Genomic DNA, 18,939 nt, shown 5'->3' with positions numbered 1-18,939 from the left:
GTTGAAGTTCAAGATTTTTACAAAATTGGTAGTTGAAGTTAGCAACGTCCATTGGCCAATATTACAGGATAAAAAGGACGATGCTGTGTACTAAATTATTCTTCATCTTTCCTGTATCTTTTCTCATCTTTTTCGTTAAGACCATCAGGTTCTAAAGTGTGGAGTTGGTGGATCCAAAAATTTTCTCTTCTCCTTCTCGCCGTGGTGTCCCACTCGGTGTTGACTTCTATAATTTGGAAAGAAACATTATCAAAAGAATGTTTCGTTGAACGAAGATGTCTTGTGAGAGGACAGTTTTTGTTGGTTTTGTACCATGAACGATGGTTATTGAGCCGAATATTAAATTTGTCCATTGTTTCTCCCACATACTGAATGCCACAAGTGTCACATGTTAATATATAAATTGAGTTCTCCGTTTTACAGTTGGAATTTGAGTAGATGGTATAATTTTGTTTAGTAACGGAGCTGATGAAAGAGCTGCTTGTATTGGCAGCTTTACAATACAATTGCTAATACAGATGTCACTAATTTGTCACGGATGTTTTTAGGTCTTCTGAAGGCCATGACTGGTGGTGAGGAAAATACTTTTTTAAGATTTGAATCATTTTCTATAATTTTCCAATGCTTTTGAACAATGGAAGACACATTTTTAAAATCAGGATGGTAAGTGAGTACAAGGGGTGTTCTGTTAGCTGCTTTATTCTTATCTTTGTACTCTAGAAGTTCTTGGCGACTAGTTTTGTTTGCTCTTTCGAAAGCGCTATCAATGATGTTGTTATTGTAACCTCGAACAACTAGATGTTTACGTAGTTGTCCAAGTCTAGCATTTTGCGTATTTTCAGTAGAGCATATTCTCTTGATTCGCAATGCCTGGCTGAATGGGATGCCACGGGAGCAGTGTTTAGGATCATAAACACTGCTCCCGTGGCATCCCATTCAGCCAGGCATTGCGAATCAAGAGAATATGCTGCTAAACACTGCTCCCGTGGCATCCCATTCAGCCAGGCATTGCGAATCAAGAGAATATGCTCTACTGAAAATACGCAAAATGCTAGACTTGGACAACTACGTAAACATCTAGTTGTTCGAGGTTACAATAACAACATCATTGATAGCGCTTTCGAAAGAGCAAACAAAACTAGTCGCCAAGAACTTCTAGAGTACAAAGATAAGAATAAAGCAGCTAACAGAACACCCCAAATTTGCAGATTTAACATTGGTGTGCTGATATTTAGAGTAATTATGAATATAATATGTGTTTTCAGTCGTGTATCACCTGCACTGGTGATCCAATGGATGGATTTGTCGTAGACTTGTCACTTGTTTAGACGTACTTATCAAATAATTATTTCTGTGACTGCATCTTACGAGCTTTTACGACAGATAATTTAGCTAATCTGCAATCAATTCCATCTTCATGCCTAATATATCATGTACTGTGTTACAACTGTAGATTCTACTGACGAGGAAAGGAAACACTAGGCCACCGAAAGCTGAATTTTTAGTTCAGTCCAGGTGGCCGAGTGGTCTAGAGCGCTTGCAACAGTGCAGGCGGTGTTGTCACGATATCCCAATAGCACGAGTTTGAATCCCGGCGTGGGAAGAACAAAATTTGCTTCCGCAAGTTTGCAGATTTAACATTGTTGTGCTGATATTAAGAGTAATTATATATATGTTTTCAATTTAGACAAGTCTAAATTGAAAACAACGTTCAAACCTATGATCGCGTTGGATAAAAACCGCAATTTTTATACCTGTACATGCAAAACAAATTTCTTGATAGAGGGGTCTAAATACAGCACAAACAACATTTTCCAAAATACCAAAAAAAGTAAAAAGGTATATTTTAACAAAACGCATTTGACTAGCAGGTCAAACAACGGATGTTCTTAAACCCTGCTGACTGCCATTGGCGATTGCCAAATAAAAGGATCACCAGATGTAACAAAATGGATCTCAACTATTAATTTAATACCAAACAGAAAACAATAAACTTTCGGAAAAGATGGTATACCGCAAACAAATGGTGCAAAAATTAGTACACCATATCCGGATTTCGACAATTAATGTCTCTTCAGTGATGTTAGGAATCGAAACGGTATTTGGAAGGCCCTATAATTTACCTCAATTTAGGATATACTCTTGAATTTTGAAGAGTCGAAATAGGATGAACGGATCATATAAACCCGAAGGCAAATATAATACAAGCCCAAACGAAAAAATATAAACAAGTCTAAATTGAAAACAACGTTCAAACCTATGATTGCGTTGGATAAAAACCGCAATTTTTATACGTGTGCATGCAAAACAAATTTCTTGGTAGAGTGGTCTAAATACAGCACAAACAACATTTTCCAAAAGACCCAAAAAGTGAAAAAGTATATTTTAACAAAATGCATTTGACTAGCAGGTCGAACAACGGATGTTCTTAAACCCTGCTGACTGCCATTGGCGATTGCCAAATAAAAGGATCACCAGATGTAACAAAATGGATCTTAACTACTAATTTATATATATAAGATAAGGAAGTCTAAAAGGGTACAACATCATAAAAAAAAAATTAGTAAAATCATGAACAAATATTAAATATTTCGGATAACTAAAATCCTTCATCAGTAAGATGTCAAACGATTCTTATCCTGACATGTGGTAGTCGAACTGAAATAATAATCTTGAAAGTTGTACAAATTATCACGAATCAATACGCTGGTAATTTTTTTCAATATTGATGTTTGGGAGGAGGAATAAATTCCTTAAAACTGTGAGAGTCCTGTACTGAAGCCTGAGTTACAGGAAACAAGTGATGGTAGGGACTCATTTTATGTTTTTTCATTAATGCCCTCTGGGGAAACTGTCCTTAACTTTCTTATCCAAAAACTTTCCCGAGCAAGTCTGTCGGCCCTTGACCAACCCCCATTGTGGTCTATGTTAGTGATTGTAAAGTTTTTGAGATCAGCTTGGGCGTGCCCAGGTGATCTCAAATGACGACTTACGGGGAGGTCGGGCTTGCAGGTGTAGTCACTTCGATGACCATTCGTGCGTTTGTTGAATGGCTGTTATGTCTCGCCAACATACTGCATGCCACATCGACACTGAAGAAGGTATACAACATTCTGGGTTTTGCAAGTTACATTGCCATATATAGTGTATACGGACCCAGTGGAGTGGCAAGTAAATGTTTGAGTATTCAGTATTTGTTGGCAAGTCAGACATCGTCTGTTACCACACGACTTGCACCATCCTGCAGTTGAAGAGCTTTTATTAGAGGAAACATCAGCTCTCACAAATAAGTCTTTTCATTTTACCTTATATATAAAGTGCCTAGAAAATCAACCTAACAAAGTTAGAGTAAATCTGATTCTTGACTTCCTCCCCCACCGGGACTGGAACCTGTGCTTTTCACTTTATACTTCTAAGAACAACACCGCCTAGCATTTCGCAGACGCCTTATCCCCTCCTTTAACTGTAGCTGATAGAAAATCAGTATTCGTTTCGGGAGGTGTTGCCTTCTCGTAGGAATTAAACAAGGACATCTAAAACGCAATACACTAAGTATTTTTAAGTGTACATGAATGATCATCTACTCATCTCTTCAGTATAATTAAAGTTTGCTATTCTATTTTTAGAAGCATACAATCACTGTAAATTTATATATATGTATGTCTGCCTATGTGTAGTGTTAAACAACTTTATGTCAGTACGAATCAATACAGAATAAGAGGGACAGCAATTCAACAACAACATTTATTAAAATATATCTAGAGGTCGGGCAACATATACAGTCAGGAACATCTAGCCTTTGTTAGTCTTGTTTTTTTTAAATTTTCGTTCATTTGTATGTTTTTGAGTTTGGTGTGGTGTCCATTTCGCTGAACTACATGAAGTCAACATTATTATTTAGGGGCCAGCCGAAGCCAGCCTCCGGTTGCGGGATTTTCTCGCTGCGTTGAACTTCCATTGGTGGACGTGGGCTGATTTCTGTTCTTTGGTCGGGTTCTTGTCTCTTTGACACATTCCCCGTTGCCATTCTCTATTTTATTCAACAATTGGCAGCTTTTTATATAAAATATTAAGCTTTGAATAGTCATGAGTCTATAAATAAAAGCTTTAAATAAGTTAAACATATTTTTTTCCTTTATTCACTGGAGGCAGAGATTCTACAGGATAACGAAAAGAAGCTAACATTAGTCTTCAAATTCATCTTTTTCTAATTAATCAAAAGTTGATGAAGACTTCATCATATCCCCAAAGTTGACATAAAGGATACAACAGGTACAATCTGCTTTGCATCTTAACTTACGAAATCCGTCATAATTTGGTTGACCGCTGTGGAACTACCACATAATACATTTGTTCAAATGGTTGTAGCCACAGTATGGTGTAATCTCCTCAATTTTGACTTTTCAGAAATTTTATGAGTAACACAACGGATGCCACAAGTGGAGAAAGATCTTGTAACACTATCGGAGAACCAAAGATGCTAGGGTTCGTGTTGCTCAGTTTTCTGTGTAATGCTTTTTGTTTATCCTATCGTAGTTTTTATTTTCGACTAAAAAACTGTCTTTTATTCTTCGAACTCAGTTTTAATTATTGTCCGCTTGATATCATCTGTCTCATCTGTTCGCAGTTGATAATCAACAATAGAACTATGTTGTATATTGATATTCATGCTGAAAATGTTCTTTTCAAATACGGTTTAAATTTTCTACGATTACAGAAAGTTACTTAGATTTTGACAGGAACAGTTAATACTTAGTGTCATTCATGGCTTTGAACCAATTAGTTGTGATTTGTTTTCTGCAAAGGTATAATCGGTACCAATTGAGCGCCCCTCCTGGTCGAATATATTTTTGAACTCAGAATTCATACAAAACCTTTTGATATACAAGAGAACAATAAACATCTTAACAAGTCTCTTAAATTTCACCTTCGGATATATTAATGATGTTCTTTTGATCTACAACCCACATAACAGTGAGTGATCGAATCTCATGATATATACCCAGTGAATTGGACATTACGGATAGTACTGCAGCTAGAAGGTCTGTTTCACGATGTACAGAAATCTCCATAAGTACATCTGTATAACGGATCGAATCAACAACCAGCACTGAACTCATCTTAAAAAATAAAGCGCACGTACAACAAAACAAAAAAACATATGGTTAAGATAGTCTGACTTGTTACAGGCACGAAATGTGTGTGAGGGAGGGCGCAAAACACTTCTACGTGCAAGCCCTACTTTTGTCTATCTAAACCATTTGTTGGAAACTAAAAATCACAATGAAAACCAACAGGATCATAACTAATTTCTTCAACAAAAAGCTCTATACTTGAAATGTAAGGCCAATCTGTGCTCGCTTCTATAAGCAGTAATGAGGTTACATACATATGTTCTTGGTTGGATACTGAAAAATAGTTGTTAAAAGTTTGTTCTAGTGGTTTAGTTCTTGTAACGGAATTCAATAAAAGGTAGTGTGAGAATTGCCGTTTAATGTTAAGTTTTAAGAGAAACAGAATATTTACAAATAAAATGCTGAAATCAATTGTTAACTCTTTGGACTTTTTAAAAAAGTGTTTGGTATCTGTTACTCTCATTTATATATCTTTGATAGTTAATGAAGAGATGATAGATATATATGTATATGTATAATGTGAAGTTTAACAGTTACATACTTTTGCATAATTATCATTCATATTTACCTCTGTGTGGAGATTAAGGATTGCATTTAAACCTCTGATAGATTGATTATTTATAGATAGATTGTTGTTTGCTTAACGCCCAAGGGAAATATTTTATGCATGTTTTCAAATTCGCAACTACATATTTGTAATACAATACGGAGTTTCTGCAAGGTAGAGATCGACCGGGAAAATGTCCTTGCAATTGACCATCTACGGACCCCGAGGAAAATTGTTTAACAGGTCCTTAACGTGCAGAGAGCGTGTCAGTCCTTCTACACGAGGCATCAGTAATGTTTCCATTCAGACTGGGCGTGGCTGTGTATTGTTACATTCCGCACAGTTAAACGGACGCCCTAACTATGCCTGAACGGAAGAAGTGAGGTGATCATACTTCTATATCAAAATCAAACCTTGGGATGTAATTTTTCATAACCTCTGATAAAAACAGTTTATATGAGTACAAAATTATCGATAGTATATTATGAAAATATGGTTGCACGAATTTTTTAAGTATGATAATCTTTGAAAGTGGTTGAAATTTTTCTCTAATTCTTTAGCAATTTAACCCTTCCTGGAACCGAAATTTTTTTTTTCAACGCGTGGTTAACGGTGATCTCAGTAGATGATTAACTAAGATAAAAGGTTGAAACCTTTATCATCTCTCTGGCTGAATCGAAATGTGCTAACAGATGTTAGAGAAATTGACACCGTTATAAAAACTTTTACTACACGGAAATTGTTCCACCTTCAGTTATTGCGGTTCAAGTTGTTCACTATTACATATGACTATAATATTTCATTATATGCAATGTCTCTTTTTTATTAAAAGTGGTATTTTATTAATGTTTGCTTTCATTTGATCCAGAGATGCATAAATGAAGTTTTGTGCATCAATTTCGTAAGTATATGACGTAGAAGTCAGGAATGTGGAAGGCACTCAAAGAGGATTTTCGTTTATCGAAAATGAAAATTTATTTGATAATCATTAGAGAAACAGACATAGTATTTCGTGGATTATCGAATTTTTCCAATCTCGATTGTTAAATTGTCGAATTTTAAAGTCCTGGTCGAAATTCGACTTTAAAGTTCTATAACTTAAATATATCGATTGAATATTTCTTCTTTAAATTAAATATATACGTTGCCCTCCTTTATTATTTCTTGATTATTGATGTCCAATGATTGAATAATAATCTTAGAAGGTTAAAGCATGTACGTGTCAATCGGCAATTCCAAGATATATACGGTTACTGGATTATCTACCGTTAAAACAGTCTGGAATCGTTAGAAATACAGAATTCCTCAGTATTTGTCAAATAATATAAAAGTTTTATTTTTTGATTAAATACATTTGTAACTTATTTTCAGCAAATGCTTGTATGAATTTTTTTGTCTGTTTGAAATGTCCACTATATCTTGTTTATCTTAAACTGCTCTACTTATGTTCTGTAAATTGTTTTATTTCGATGTATTTTTATTTCTTTTTTCTTTCAGACAACTTCAGTGCATGAGTGTCACAAAATCTTCTAAAAGAAAACATGGCAACAAGACTAACAATTTTTTCCCTGTTAAAAAGAAATAATCGGGCTTCTTTCATAGGTTCAAAATGACATTTTTGTGGAATTTCTAATATTTTTTTGTTTTTAAATGAAAATAGTTCTTTTGGGTAAATTCCCTCCAGAAACTAATTGATGGTGTCGAGTTGAAACGAAGTCACATAGGTGTCAGACCACCAATTCACCCTTCCCTGACAAAAATAGTGTTTTTGATGTCATTGTTTACTTAAACTAATCAACAAATTTGCAGAAATGAAACTTTTGTTGAAAGAGAAATATATGTAGACCATTTTGAGCTAAAATTTACTTGTCCAGGAGTGTGCATTAAAAATTGAGGATGCATGCGCTCCATAGTATTCTTATTTAAGATTTCCAGAAAACCAGGGCTGATTTTAAGCAGTACTTGTCTGCTGAACGTTAGTATTTTCTTACAAAACTTTAAACTGTAAAATTTGCTAAATTTGGTTGAATAGATAGGGATTTTGAATTGGGGGTCTGACACCTATAATATATTAATATTGCCCTACCGTATTTGTTCTACTTCAGTAAAATTGAAGACAACATACTAGATTTATACGCGGCCATTTTTCTATATTACAAACCCTTGTTACATTTGTTAAAAATTCAGCTGCCTCAGCTAAAGATGCGGAAGAAATTGTGACTTGTAAGTGCTCTCCTGATGCAAGATCTATCTCTGGTTGTTCTTTAATGTGACAAAATTGATGTACCACTTCAATATTGAGCTGTTTTCTGCTCAATTTGATTGTGCAGAGACAATTGCCAAAAAAACAGAAGTTTAGGTACAAAGTTTTAACGATCATGTTTTCCATTGTGTGTTTATATACTGATCTACAGTTGCATTGGTGGAAAGAATCAGAACATTCCTACCCCTGAAGGTATGTAGAACATGTTCTACTCATTGAGTCTATACCTTCATACCTAGGCAATTGATGAGTAATTGTCTTTTTCTTGATCTGTTCAATTTTCGATCATGCCCAATTTATGATTCCAGATTACACTGAGAATTTGTAGATAACAAATATGTTGGTATGGGTTTCTGGCTTTTCAAGTGTTGAACAGATCTGTGACATGCCCAGGTTAAACTTTCTTTAATCAACCGCCAAAGCGTTTGTGTTATAAAGTATGAAAATATGGAGATGTGGAATGATTGCCAACGAGAAAAACAAACGGCATAATTAATAGCAATACAATTTACGAAAAACAAATATGACAGGCATAATTCAACGACAACCACTGTATTACACAAATAATGAAGCGGGGTTAAACATGTTTACAGAAAAATTCAAATTGTGAATTATGTTTATGCCGGTATTACTTCTCCAAAATCTAGATGAAAAAGAGCCCCTACGAAAAATTTTAAAGTTTAGCTTAGAGAAGATTTCTTTATGTTTGTGATGAATTCTAATTTACTAAAGGATTCAGTAACACCACTCAATATGAAATTGACTGATTTTTGCTTTGGCTCATAATAAAATAATCCTTCAAGTATACTAGTATAATCCCAATGATCATTGATAGAAGGTACCATGCTACAAAAATGTATTACTAATATTACTTTTTAGAATGTAAGATAAAACAGTTTAAACTAAAGGCATTGACTGTCTTTCAACCAAAAACTGAGATATTTTCGTTGACTTGTGAATCAAATTTTGCTTATGGCGATTTCAATCGAAATTTTTAAATGGTTTCAAGTTTATAGTATTTTTGAGTATTAGAATCGTTTATCAATTTAGAAGTTATTAAGAAACTAAGGTTTCAACTCCCTCAGGCAATGCTAACCTAAGACTGATTTGGCAATTACTTTTAGGTATTTTCTTGGTCATATAGCTCTTCGATGATGGTCCTTATACATCATTGGCTTTCAAATATACGGTTTTGAGTGTTCCCGATGAAGTTAACTTCAGAAAAACGCTTTGGACGTATTAAATTTATAAAGTGATGTTTTCTTTTTTCACACCTCCTCAGAGATTATCTGTAGAGTTTAACTGTCTGTTTCTTTTCTAGCATGTTATTAAAACTACAATCCTTTAACTAAAACATGCCCGACTAGTTCTTTTATACGTTGTACCCTTAAAAAGTTTTATTAGTGGAATAAAGTTCATCTTACTTTAGTAATGAATCTCACAGCAGCTTGCTTATCTTTGTTCTCGATATTTTTTTAAGACCATGACAAATCATACATAGTCTAGACATAAGTAAAGATAAAAGTCGGGCATTTAAGTTTTTCATTCCCCCAAAATATTATTATTTAAACCACGGATTTTCTTCATATTGCGCGATGAAAAGATTGCACAACTAGACACTTGATTCAAAGATGTTGTAGAGATTGCAAAATTATCTTCAGTTGTTAAAAACATTGCATTGATTCAAAGTGTTTTGGAGCTTTTTTTTTAAGGCAGTCAGTATATATATCAAGATACGAAGAAACACACTTTATGTTTTTGCTTTAGCATCCTCTCTGAAAAGGATAAGTGAAGACAACACGTGTCGTCTTGACGTCATCGGAAAAAGGACTGATAAAACAAATGATTTACAAGGTGACGGTTTGGGGTCTGTTAAACATTCTTTATAAAATAAAGAAATTAAACAAGTCCGGTTTTATAAAACGTGAAACAATTTAAATGAACACAACTGCCTGATTTAAAACAAATCAATACACGAAAGAAATATATGATAGCAACTAATAAAATTTACACCCATCAAACACTGAAAGACATCCTGCTTACTTTGGATACACACATAAAGAAAATGGTAATGGGGTTAAAGATGCCCGGGAAAACCATATAATTGTACTTTTCTAGATTAACATATTTCAATTTTACACTGGATACTCTATACACAAATGGACGACAAAAGAGAGGATTGTTCGTTTTACTGTTGTTGACTCTTCTCTTTGGAAGGTGGTGGTTTTTTGTCCCATTCGTAGGGTGTGTACATTTCTAATCTCGTTCGATATATCCGTGTCTGTAGTGACGTTTTAAATTTCAATGAACGTAATCTTTGTATAACTGGTAAATTATTAAGTAAGACATTTCGTTACAACAAATGACTTTAAAAAAATATTCAATAGATACAAATATTTGATTTTTCCTGCAGAAATTTTATAACAAATTGGATACCACGTTCTACTTTTAACGAATATGTTCTTTATAGAGCCAGTTAGTATTTGTCTTTTTGCTATGGTTTTTGGATGCTTGTCGTCATTCTGATGAGTTAAGCCTTTTCCAACTGATTTTTATAACTTGTTGTTATGTTGTGCTTTTCGCCACTGTCTCAGGTGAGAGAGAGGCTTGATCTCTTACATGTAATTCTTTCATCATCTTAATTCCAAATGTATAATGTCGTTGTAAGAAACTAGCGCGTTTGTCTGTCGAAATTATTTGATAAATTGCAACAATATATAAATCTTCTACAAATACATTCAGCTTTAATACATTAGTATTCTGATTTGATTTATTAGCGATTACCTTGTTTAGCATATAAGGAAAATAAATATTAATAAGAATCATCAACAGCAGGCGAATTACGTAACGATTTAATATACTACATTTAATGATATTCGCTATTGCTTTCTGATACTGTTTTATTGCTCACCTGATACAGAAAAGAAAATCAGAGATTCCGAAATTTAATGTAGAATCTTTAATAAAGTGTTCCTGCTGCATTATTCTCCAATACCTACTGCAAAGATTCCAACGCTGTATGCTTTCAGATATACAAAAACGAAGGCTATTTGCATACTAAATAAGGTGTTATGGAAAATCACCAGATTTCTTTGGCATTCTATAAAAATCACACTTGACATTAACTTGAATTTCAAAATTCTAAATACTTTGAATATAATGATAAACAACTTTAAGATTAGTGCAAGTTCTTGATAGTTCAAAAACAAGCTAACATATTATATATCCAAATCATTTTGATGCTGATATTGAAAAAACGACACCTGAAATTAGCATGAGTGTTATGTATAAGCACATGTTTGAAAACTTTATACTACAATTTCTTATTTTCGTCACATGAAAACCACGAGTAGAATAATCACCGAAGTAATTGTCCAGTCAAAACTCCACAATAAAATTATATTCACGGCCTCATTTTTTGATTGATTGCTGTTTGCCTAACGCGTAGTTTCAATAATTTGTGTATAATTAGGACGATGACCTCGTTAAGGTAGATCATCACTGAATATCTGCATTTCGCCATCTTGGATTGCATTCTATAAAAATCACACTTGACATCAACCTGAATTTAAAAATTCTAAATACTTTGAATATAATGATAAACAACTTTAAGATTAGTGCAAGTCCTTGATAGTTCAAAAACAAGCTAACATATTATATATCCAAATCTTTTTGATACTGATATTGAAAAACGACACCTGAAATTAGCATGAGTGTTAGGTATAAGCACATGTTTGAAAACTTTATACTACAATTTCTTATTTTCGTCACATGAAAACCACGAGTAGAATAATCACCGAAGTAATTGTCCATTCAAAACTCCACAATAAAATTATATTCACGGCCTAATGTTTTGATTGATTGCTGTGTGCCTAACGCGTAGTTTCAATAATTTGTGTATAATTAGGACGATGACCTCGTTAAGGTAGATCATCACTGAATATCTGCATTTCGCCATCTTGGATTGTAAAATTGCAGTCACCAGTAGATGAATGTCAGTCTGAAACGGTCATTTTGATCTTAACATCATCTAAAAAATCTAAGTAATAAATTATATAATCAAGTTCTGTCTTTCTGTCAATGTTCAGACTTATCAGCTGTGGTAAATTCAGTACTGCTCAGTTCAGACAAATCGCTTGCAGTCAATTCAGCACTTTTCAGTAGCATTTAAGACAATTAAGTATGATGTTTGAGCGTACAGGTAAATATCAACTACTGAACAGTCAGAACATAGACTGAACAGATCTTAATTGACTTCAAACGAATTGTCTGAATAATACAAAATTTACCGCAGTGGATAAGTCTGAAAAATAACTGAAAGACTGATATTGACATATGTTATTTATTGTTCAGTCGTTTAAGAGTGATTCAGATCAAAATGACCGTTTCAGATCCATATTGGTTTACAGGTGAGTACGCTTGTAGCTATACAAAACGAATTCCTTAATAAAATATGTTTACACTAAAATCGCAATAAACAGTTGGTCCAGTTCTTTACTTACATCTTCACATTTTATGACAAAACTGCAATTTATTTGTAAGCCTGTTTATTTGAATAAACGAAAAGAAGTGATTTATTGTATTATTTAGACTGTCATATAAAGAAAGATAACTCTTATAGTAAAATGTTTATATAGGAATGATATAGAAATTTTATTATTTTACTTGCAGCAAGAAAACAAGTTTGGTGACACCAGTTTTTCTTCTGATTTTCTGAAAGCACATTATAAAAGCGATCTCCTCATATTTTTATCCAAATTCTGTCTGATATTTTTCTTTCTATTCACAAAAATGTGATTTCCATGGATAATCTATACAAAATTGTGCATTTTTTGCAACTTGTTGCTTGAAAATTAGCACGGTGACCCATACATGTACATGTTGTACTCGTTATTATAATTTTGAAAATCATGGCCAAATCTACATTTCGGCAAAGTATAAGAAAATTTAATCTGAGGAAAGATTTACTGATTATCCACCTTAAATCTTTTTCTGTATTGTAAACATAAATGACTGGTAAGAGATATAGGCTCCATGGAACCTCTATTTAATTTTACCAGTATATTAATTACAAGGTATCAGCACCACATGCCATCACTAGATCTTATTACATAACAATCCTTGTATTTTGATAGGATTAAAAACACAAAGCAAATAGGAAAACCACATGGAAATCGATATTGTATGATTTTATATAATATAAAGGAAGTTGGTGATATACCATTTGATATCATTGTTGTCGTGGAACTTTTTCACACTTTGTAAGTTGTTTTTCTTTATTTTATTAGCATGTTAATATAACCAATAATATTTTTCACCAACTGAATCAAATTCTGAATCAATTTACCAAAAAGCTCAGTGGTTGTCTAATGAATAATAATATTCTTTGTTATTTTTAGAGAATAAAGTGATTTTTCGAACTTTGATAGTTTTTGTTAAATTTATTCACATGATCATAGACTCAGGATGAATTAGAACTTCATATATTGTTTAGACACCTCTGTTTGTTGTTGTATATATGTTTTCCCAGCGTTTGTCTCGTTTGGGCCCTGTTTCATTGAAGTACATCAAACATATTCTGACACTCCATTTATTCACACATATTGTCGATTCTTTAAATTTGTGATTCGTCTGTGACAAAAGTCGCAGAATGCAAGACAGGAATGCAAATCCGGCGGCGGCCACGTTAACTATTTGTATAATTCAAAGCTTAATATTTCAGAAGGTAAGAAGACCTGGATGCGTCTTACCTTGTATATAGATAACTTATATTAGGAATTGTCTATAAAATGTTCATTGTACTTGACCTCATTTTCATGGTTCAGCAACTGCTTAAAAACTGTATATTTCATTTTGTAATGGGAATTATTACGAGGTCTAGGATAAACATATTTAATAGAAAAACAAAGGATATGGGGTATCCATCCATGACACAAAATCAATACATGTACAGCAAAAAAAAAAACCACAAAAAGCAAAGGAACATCGCTTTTATTGCTGTCCTTCATCTCAAACTCACAGTGAGGCCTTCAACACGGAGCAAAAAAAAAACAACTCTCACCTCACTGCAAGTTTAAGACGGCATATAGTAAGTATATATTGATCCTTGCAAGGTCTACATGACCGTCAGACAGTTTTCATTGTTTGCATCTAAATTAATTTTATAAGTGATTCCGTCAATTGTAAAAAAGAAAAGAAAGAAAGGATCTTAATATGAGATGAAATCATAAAGACCAAAATTGACTTAAAAAGAATATACAAATCAGTCATCTAAGGTCAACTTTACCTAAGGGAGTTGGAACCTTAGTTTATTACTAATTTCGTTATAAATTTATGAACGGGGATTTTTTAAATAAGTATAGGTTATAAATCATGTCCGTACCAAATCAATGACAACTGAGCAAATCGGTTAATTACAGAACAGCGACACTTTATTCAAATGTTATTCTTTTTTCTTTTAATACTTTTTCAACATCTGTAAGGACCTTAGGAATTCATACCTTGCATCTAAATAATTAACTTTATTTGTGATTCCGCCAGTGATTAAAAATTGATCTATAAACAAGTATAACAAAAATACCGAACACCAAGGAAAATCCAAAAAGTTCCATGAAATTGACAAAATGAAACGTTATCAACCAATGGTACGACTGGAAAACAACTCTCATATTCCTGACTTCGTACAGGCATTTTTCAAAGAAACTGATGGGTATACAGACATGAGACACAATCTCGTGAAATGCTAGTAAAAAATCAATACATCATCATAGAACAGCGACAAATTCATTTAAAAATATACTTTCCTTTCTCAATTCTTTATCGATATTTGGAAAATGTTTTGTTAGTGCAAGTACACCTACCTTATAGATTATTTTAGTGTATTTAATTTTTTTAAGACTTGGTGCAATTTAGTGCTTTGCATATTGTACAAAAATTAGTTTATTGTTGAAGAATTGTCTCAATGAAATGAGATAAAAAATATACCAAATAAAAAAGCAATCCATCGACACAAATGATTAAAAAAAAACATGTAGACATTGATCTTTATCCTCCATACATACATAGACAGTCTCGTCAAGGCTTTCCAATTTTCCGGTATCATTATACAATACATCAATGACCATCTTTAAAAATTAAGAACTTTCCTGTAATCAATAATTCATAACTGAAAGACATGCGAAAGATACCAAAGAAATATTTAAACTCATAAGTCGAAAACAAAATGACAATGCCATGGCAAAAATCGAAAACGACCAAAAGACAAACAATAATCTGCAAAACACAACACTGAACCAACCAAATAATAAAAACAACGGGGAAGATCACAGGTGCTCTGCAAAGGTAAGTAGAACCTGTTTCACATGTAATAACTAGTTACTTGATTAAAAATTGTATTAACCTAATTTACAGAAGCTTGATACGTAAAAATGATAAAAGTCATACTTCTTATTCTGCTAGGTAAGTTAGTATCTATGTTTCGTATCACATTTCTTATCGGAAGAAGGGGGTAAACAAATATCCCAAATCTATCAGAAAGATAGTTCATCAATGAGTCGATTGTTTGGACAACAAAACACATTAGAATAATAACAACCTTCCCTAAATCGCTAATGCTATGATGCAAGCAATTACATTTACAGCTTCACAAGAATAAATACAATAATAACTAGATTTGCAATTGCTAGCAATAACGGATGGTACCATAGTCTCCCCAATTCCACGGCAACGGCAGCCATTTTGAAAATTTCAAAGTCAAAGATCGCATCTACACATGCCAATTAACATTTTTGTAAAGTTTCATTAAGTTTGGAGCATTTTGAAATTTTGGACATTTTAGCTGTTTCCATGGTAACGGCGGCCATCTTGAAAATGCCATACCCCGATTGCAAATCTGCACATGCTGGTTAACATTATGGTATAGTTCCATTAACATTGGTTCATACAATTCAGAGATATAAGCTGGACAAAAAAAAGGAAGAAAAAAAAAATAGAAAAATAGAAAAGTAGAAAAACAATAAGTCACCCCAACTGCGTTGAAGGTGCCATAATTATTATGACATATGGTTGCAACTATCAAAACACACCTAAACTTCCCGATATTTCCTGTAATTAAGTAATGGCAGTCAGATAGATTCGAATTCTAATTACCAATAATATGTAGTTTTTCAATAATATGAAAATAACACTATAAGTTTGCTACTAACAACTTATGGATCCATAGAGGGTTGGTGAAATCTATAGAGGTGAGACCAAAATCCGAATCCCCGATTGATTTTCTAACCATCCATGGGTCCGTAGGGGGTCAGTAGCAAACCATATAAAGAATGTATCTTACACGGAACTTTTCCTGCCAAGTTTTGTATGAAAATAAACAATGAAATACAATAACAATAATAGTGGACGTGACGTCATGTTACCCAAATGAATTTAACTGACCACTTACGGATCAATAAGGGGTCACCACCTGATGGCGTTAAACCAATCACATCGTCACTGATTTACCCGAGGTGCGCTAATTAATAAATGTGTTTCGTTTGAAGCGCTTTTCTAGATATTCCTTCTTAAGGAGCGCTCATATCCCAAAAATTGAAAGCCAATGATGTATTTCTAACTTAACACGTGACGAGCTAACAAAAAGAAAACTGGCAAAATTTTACATAATAACCAATAGAAGGTTTAAAACTAACTGATTGTCTATTAAAAGTAGCCTGCTAGATCTATAGAGTAGCAAAATTGTTGTATTTTGTTTTATTATAGAATTGATAATATCCTTAAATTACATACATGAATATGAACTTTATTTATTCAAACATTACTATGTTAGTTGTGCCGAATACTGTAGCAGTTTGTGAAGATTGTTATAAACATTGTACGGATTTAGACTGTTCAGATGGACACTGTGAAAATGGCGGTTGTACTTGCACTTGTTGTGGTAGTTGTGATGCCCCTTCTTCTACACCATCTCCGAAAACTTGAATTATCGAAGACCTCTAGCATTCAATGTAAGTGAATACTAGCTATGCATTATATATTTTTATATTTTATTGCAAGACTAGAAAGCTTAAGATCAGCTAAAGTATCGATAAAGCCATAAAGTCTAATAAATTGCAGTATGTTAGACAACAACGTGAGTTATTAAAAAACTTGCTGCACTAAAACAGGAAAAAACTAAGAAACAAGATGTAGGATAAACGCCAGTGAGACAACATCCACAAAAAATTTCAAAACCATCTAGAAGTAACATGCAGTCTTGAATACAGACTTATCATGGAACGATACACACTTAAGATTTGACCTTAAGTAGACCTAAATCGCAAAAAGAAAGTTTAATGCATTTGTATTTGAAATTGGCAGACTGAGTATTTAATTACCGTAAATGAAAAAAAAAACACATAGTTATAGAAATTCGGAATTTTAGTGAGATTACTCAAATGAGTAAAGAATTGAAACAATGAGAACAAGTTCGTCCTTTTAATCGTTAACCATAAGAATAAAATGAGGAAAGAATTTTATACTTTTTTCTCGGCCTTTTATAAAAACATGAAAACAGTTTCATTTGAAGTAACATTTCTTATACATGTAATTACCTATCCCGAATAGAATACGCTGATGAACAAGTTATCTCCCCCTGCAAACCTTTGTTGTATCTCTAAAATATATTTATCTTAAGAATACATGCTAGATAAGTTGTTTTATAAGTCTTGTGTTTCCCCCAAAAAAATTATGTTTCTTTTGTTTCTAATGTTTGCAAATTTTTGTAATACCGACTGAAAGAAAAACAACATTTTCAAGATGGCGCCCAAAATGATGGCTAGTATGTACATATATCCTGACATGCTGGTCTTTTATTTTCCTTCGACTGGCTTCGAGTACATTTTTCTATGAACAGCAAAACTTTATTAACTATACAAATGGATATCAATGATGAGTCACCATATCTATAAAAAAGAACAAACTATACGACAATGGTAAGAGACCGACCATCCATCTTTTGTGTGGAGGTGTTCATGGTATTTTTTTCTCTCTCTCTTGGAGGAGGCAATATTATTTCGATTTTTTTCAAACTGTTTTTTAAACATACACGAACGATATTTCTTTAAACTCGATTATTCTCTAGTTTTCAATTTGGTTTGAATACAAATACTTTTCTTAAGAAATATTGAACCAACCAATTTATTTTAAGAAAATACATTCTTTGCAGATGTCACGTTTCTGCAGGTGCCATCGTAACAACGAGGTTGAGGAGATAATGGTTATGATATACACATTTTATTACACTACACTGTTAAACTATTTTTTGGATAGAGCAGGTTTGATTTTTTTAATTTGCGTTTTCTGTCTTTATTAAATGCACAACTATATAATTGTTTTCTCGGATCAGTGTTTGTCATATGTCTGTTTTGTTTTACTAACGTCATTCTGTCGGGCTGTTATTAGTTTTTTTTTTAAGAATTTTTCGACTGCTTTAAAATTCTTTATATATGGTCTCTTGACGAGTGTTGTCGCATTGACAATCATACCACATCTTCTTAATTTTACATTAACTCTTTTTTTTATATTTCAGACGCCCACAATTGAAACATTGGATAGACAAAGAAGACAATTTAACAAACACTGTTGAATATCTTAAATGTATCTATTTGTGCTTGATTATTGATGCTAGTATATTAAAAAAGATTTACAAAAACTCAGTGTATTAGACTTTTTGTAATATTTAATTACTAATGGTAACCAAGTTGTTTCAAATCATGATGCATTATAAAAAAAAAACTTGCTCGTCTTTTGAAAGACAGTTCAATGGTTTGGATACACCGGACAAGATTTATCAACGTATTCTAAAAAGAGTAACATGGCGGGTGTATCTAGTGGAACAGGAACTGCTCAGAGCATCAGCGCTCATCGGCGGTATTTAATGGGATTCTTGTTGGTCAATGCTTACTTTTTAGTGTAGTTTATGTGGACTATTTTTTAGTCGTTATCAGTTGATTATTTTA

General features: G+C 33.0%; 1 long non-coding RNA gene across 2 annotated transcripts; it reads left to right on the top strand.

The window, feature by feature from the left end:
* The first annotated feature begins 13,161 nt into the window (after positions 1-13,161).
* Positions 13,162-18,575, top strand: LOC127720982 (uncharacterized). Of its 2 annotated transcripts, none has more exons than XR_007991018.1 (4): positions 13,162-13,206; positions 15,356-15,403; positions 16,770-16,947; positions 18,510-18,575. It is a non-coding gene; the product is annotated as an uncharacterized LOC127720982 (long non-coding RNA). The 2 variants fall into 2 exon arrangements; XR_007991017.1 differs by lacking the exon at positions 13,162-13,206 and adding an exon at positions 14,531-14,589.
* The last annotated feature ends 364 nt before the right edge of the window (positions 18,576-18,939 follow it).

The sequence above is a fragment of the Mytilus californianus genome, unplaced genomic scaffold (assembly GCF_021869535.1).
Source record: "Mytilus californianus isolate M0D057914Y unplaced genomic scaffold, xbMytCali1.0.p SCAF_11, whole genome shotgun sequence".
In the NCBI taxonomy this organism is placed as follows: domain Eukaryota; kingdom Metazoa; phylum Mollusca; class Bivalvia; order Mytilida; family Mytilidae; genus Mytilus; species Mytilus californianus.
The sequence above is the reverse complement of the archived record's forward strand: the minus strand, read 5'-3'. Positions and strand labels throughout refer to the sequence as shown.